This window comes from Zea mays, chromosome 6, assembly GCF_902167145.1.
Source record: "Zea mays cultivar B73 chromosome 6, Zm-B73-REFERENCE-NAM-5.0, whole genome shotgun sequence".
Taxonomy (NCBI): domain Eukaryota; kingdom Viridiplantae; phylum Streptophyta; class Magnoliopsida; order Poales; family Poaceae; genus Zea; species Zea mays.
In genome coordinates this window covers 106,415,021-106,419,894 of record NC_050101.1, presented here as the reverse complement: position 1 = coordinate 106,419,894, position 4,874 = coordinate 106,415,021, and the positions used below count along the sequence as shown (strand labels likewise).

At 41.1% G+C, this 4,874-nt stretch overlaps 1 pseudogene; it reads right to left on the bottom strand.

Moving 5' to 3' along the window:
* Positions 1–524: 524 nt before the first annotated feature.
* Positions 525–2,948, bottom strand: LOC103631264 (DNA ligase 6-like; annotated as a pseudogene).
* Positions 2,949–4,874: the final 1,926 nt, after the last annotated feature.

Genomic DNA, 4,874 nt, shown 5'->3' with positions numbered 1-4,874 from the left:
GGTTTATGACAGATAGTCTTCGTTGTTATGCTGCATACTCGATGCGTTGCCTTTCTCCTGCCATTCTTTGGTACATAACTAACGCATTATGCTTAAACGTGGAGTCATTATCTTATAAATTCTTTTTCCATCACTACTCATTGTTTTGGTTCCTATTTGGCATAAATTGTATGAATATCTTATAAATGTGTTGTCCTATATTTTTTGTTCTAGACATTGTTTGGTTCCCCTGCTTCCAGAATTTATATGACTTGTGAATTTTAAATGAAGAAAAGAAAGGAAAATTATGAATCATGGATTACCGATTCATGTCATAACATTGACTTTTGTGCAGGGTTGTTATCTGTCTTTGTAGCCGAAGAAACAATCCTGAGAAAGAATGGAGAGCTCCTTGGCTAGGAGTAATGTTTCTAAGTGGAATCACCTGGGTTATGCGAGAAGCACATCAATGGATTCCATTGGTCCTCTGTTAGCTGGTAGGAGAAGTAGCAGACATGGCTCAAGTGAGATGGGGGACTGCATATTCAGCTCAATGAGACATTTTCTTCAGTTGGCGGATCAATTACTAGGAGAATTTGTTAGATATTAAGACTAATAGTAATATGTATTAATTCATTTTTATATAATCGTTGTGCACCAACATTTTATTTGAAAGAGAGAAATAAATCCTAGCCATGTCTGTTTCACTACATTTATCTACAGTTTCACCTTGTGCATTCTGCAGCATAATATTCTTGTCAGCGTTAATTACATTATTACTCTCACTTGAACTGTAAAATATGTCAACTGCTACAGCCACATCTCCATTTGCCTTCTCAAGCAAAGAAACTGCATATTCTCTAGACATGCTACCATCTACAATCTGGAGATACGTTGTGTACGCTATCTTGGATGGCGTAGAGGCTGGGACCTTATTTTTGTTCCATTATCTAAAAAAAATCTACAATCTGGAGAAGCTGGTCTACACTCTGATCTTGTGTTTTTTCAGTATCAGCTAACTGATCACTGTTTTCCACATTATTTTGATGTGCCTCCACAGTTACTCTTTCAGATCTACACCTTTTAAAAGCAGCTTCTGTAGCTCTAATGAAATAATTTGTAATTGTGGACTGCTTGCGCCCACTAGATTCTGTTGAGGAAGTTAATCGGCCTTTCTTTTTTGGCTTGTTTGTATTGCTGGAACCCCTCTTATTTATCTTTTTGGGAGTATTTGGTTTCATTCTCATAGGAGACAAATTTACCAGTTTTGCAGAGTATTCCACTGGCTTCTGTGAAAATAAAGGAGATTCTTGCTGACTACTTACATCAGCAGACGACCCATGATTAGAAGAATGGTTTTTCTCTGTCTTGGTACAAGAAACATTTGCTTCTTCAAAGAAATCTCTTTCCCGCTCAAAAAAATTCGATGCTGCTTTAACAATGTCACCTTCAGAACTCATCAGCAGGTCTGTGATCTGTTCCTGGCTCACCCACAAGGGTAGGAAATCTGACAGTTCTTTAAGTGTTTCCTACATAGTATTCTCCCTCAGTTTATCCTGTTGTTCAGAAGCAGAAGAGATTGCTGGTAACAAAGCAGCATCCTCCCCATCAAGCTGGCTCGAGCAATTAACAACCACATCTTTGTAGCTACGAGTAGCATCTATTGACCTACGATGGAATGCAATCAAGAACTCCTGTTTGTTTGCTGTCTCATCAACCAACCCAACAAAATGCTTTTACAGAGCAACTGCCTCCTTACAATCGAGCTTCCCAGTATCCACTCCGGCAATAGGGATCACACTCTTTGGGTGCAAAACTTAACATAGTCGCGCAACTCATTGTAACTTGAGTGCTCACTATAAGGAACAAGATGGATTTCGAGTGAATCTTTCACCCTAACAGCAAAACCTTCCTTCTTGGTTTCATACATCCACCCAGTTGGTACAAACCCAACAGCCTTCGCATACCCTCTCTCCATCATGATCTCCTTCAATTTCACAAAATTTGGCTGGAAGTAGGGCAAAGTCTCCCCTAACAAATTCCACCCAAGAACATGCACATCCGTCCCTGTTGCATCCTCAGTAAAAACGCTATTCTTCCCACCGAACCCCAACAGTGTCAAAATCTTCATCTTCCTACTGTCCACATGGATTGAACACCCACAGCGCTGTGCGACCTCAAGCAAAATCTTCTCCTTGCCGACGGCATAGGTGGCGATTAGACATAGCACACGCTCTCCTGATACTGAACTCTCCTCTTTCACACGTTTGATTGCATTCACTATGTAATCCACAGAATCCTCTCGCGAAGGGAATGTAAACTTGGGGTTGCAGTATGTGGTGTCTAGAAACACCGCATCAGCACGGACGAACTCCAGCAAGTTAGGATCACGCGTCATAGACTCTGTGTAATGAAAGTCACCGGTGTGCACATATCTCTTGGCTTTCGACCCAGTAGAGGCGAAGAGGAACTGAACGGCACCAGGGCAATGATTGGCGTCCACGGCGGTGACGCCCCACCCATCAACGGTGATACGGACACCGATATCGAGGGATACGACAAGTTGAGGCGGGACAGAGAGCACGGATGAGACGAGGCGTGCGGTTGGCGCGGAGCAGAATACAAGGCCGCGACACCAGGAAGGGCCGAGGCCACTATAGTGGTCGGAGTGGAAGTGCGAGAGGAAGTAGGCGACAGAGAAGTTTCCTCTGTGCGTTATTTATAATAATATCTGGATCGAAATATTTATAGTAATATTATGTATTTATATCGTTATGTATCTATGTTTAATCACGGATTTTGTCGTCATCATTATAATCACGTTCCGTGGCATCGCACGGGCACGTACCTAGTTGATTATGGGTTGCGGAAAATGAGTGCGGAAAATTGGAGAGTGCGTTGTCTGACGTGGAAACTCCCGACTCTCTCTCCTTGTCCCCGGTCCGCACTGTAACGACCACGCTCCACATCTCGAGGCTGTCGCGTCCGAATACGATAGCTGCGGTTGTGGAGACGACCACATTTCCTCACTCTGCGGTGGGGATCTGCTGTAGACTGTAGTAAGCATAACGACTTAGACTAAATAGATTGTCCTTGTCAAACATAACGCCTATACATTTTATGTTTAATAAGGGGAATATGCACCATTGAATTTTATAATAATCTAATAACTAAGAATAAATATAGTAGTATTAGATGTAAAGTCCAGAAAAAAATACAAGACCTCATCACAACCCTAGTTTAGTATCAAATATAACTAAGAAGATGTTGTGAGGGGTACCTTGCTCACCCCATAGGGCATAGGAGATGCAATTAGCAACATTAGTAGAGAGAGGTGTCAAGAGCGACAAGTAGTCCAGCTAGATCCAGTGCTAGATCTCTTATTTGATTTTTGATGCAAGGCCAAGGTTGTCGTCAATCCTATGAGCTCTTGCCTCAATGGGGAATATTGGAGCCAGTTTCTAGGTGATAATCAACTAATTTGGTCATTTGTGCATCTACATGTTTTGAGCTCAAGATTCACTCATCAAAGGGTGGAGAAGGTGTTGCAAAGCCTCTCAAGATGTGAGAGAAGCTAGATCCACCTCTCCTTCCTTTGGTCACCTCCTTTTCCTAGCTCCTTGTTTTTTAGGGAGAGAGGGCTCCTCCCTCCTCAACCTTTATTTTTATTATGGAAGCAAAAATGTTTCAGCCTTTTGCAGTCTCCTATATACTACTATTACAGATAAAAAATTAACTAAACATCCACCATAAAAAAGGAGAGATCATTAGAAAGCACGAATCAAGCGCGTTCTAATCTAGTATTAGGCCTCCATCCATGGCTTGCAAAGATGTCCACACATTGTATGGATCTCGTAGTGATCTTCTTTCCGCAATAATTTCTAGAATCTAAACATGTATGTTCCCCTGAAAAGAACCTGCATAGCTAATGGTATTGGTTTACTAGAAAAGACCACATCATTATGATAAAGCCAAATGGCTCAAAACATTGTCGTCACCCCAATTTGGAGTCATTTCTATGTGTGGTTCCCTTGTCAGCATACCAATTTCTAGTTAGATGATTAATACTAGAAGGTCTCTCTATATGTAAAGCAAAGTTATTGATTCTCCAAATATTTCTAGCAAGGTAACGATCAAAGAAAAGGTGTTGGATATTCTCAATTTGATCACAAAAGCTACATTTCATACTATCTTTCCACCTACGGTTAGCTAAGTTATCTTTAGTGAGAATAACGTTCCCCCCAAAGTACCACAAGAAAATTTTAATTTTAAGAGGGAGTTTTAGCATCCAAAGCATCCTATTGAGATTTAAGGGGGAGTATCCATTAAAAGAAAGTACATTGATCGGACTGAGAAAAGTCTATCTCTGTGGGTCTCCATAGAAATTTATCTCTAAATTGTCGCAAAGGAACAATTGCCAGTTAATTTGATAAATTCTACAGCTCAACCTATTTTACGCGCGAACTTCTAGTTATCAATCTTCATGGCCTTTCTTGTTGAACTTGTACTTAGATCCTCCTTATCCTTCCGTTGAGCTCTTGAGATGTTTCTACTGAGAGAGGGATATGAACTCGAGAGAGAGATGGGAAATGAGAGAGTGGGAGCGTTGTTGGTAAGTGTATCCGTATAATGGATATAGGTGGTATGACCTAGAGTGCTCGTTGTTGTGGACGAAGTGATATAGCGGACGGTTCGGAAGTGCACCGAATGGTCCACGGGAACATCATGTTTGTCAAAATTGCTAAGTCTATGACCATGTTCTTGTGAATTGTTTAAGAGTGCACCGGATGGACCGCTTGAATATTACAAAGCATAGAAACTATTATCTAGTGCATATACAACTTTCAAAGTGAATTTAAATTGTAGATGATGCTTATGATGGCATTGAGGATGGC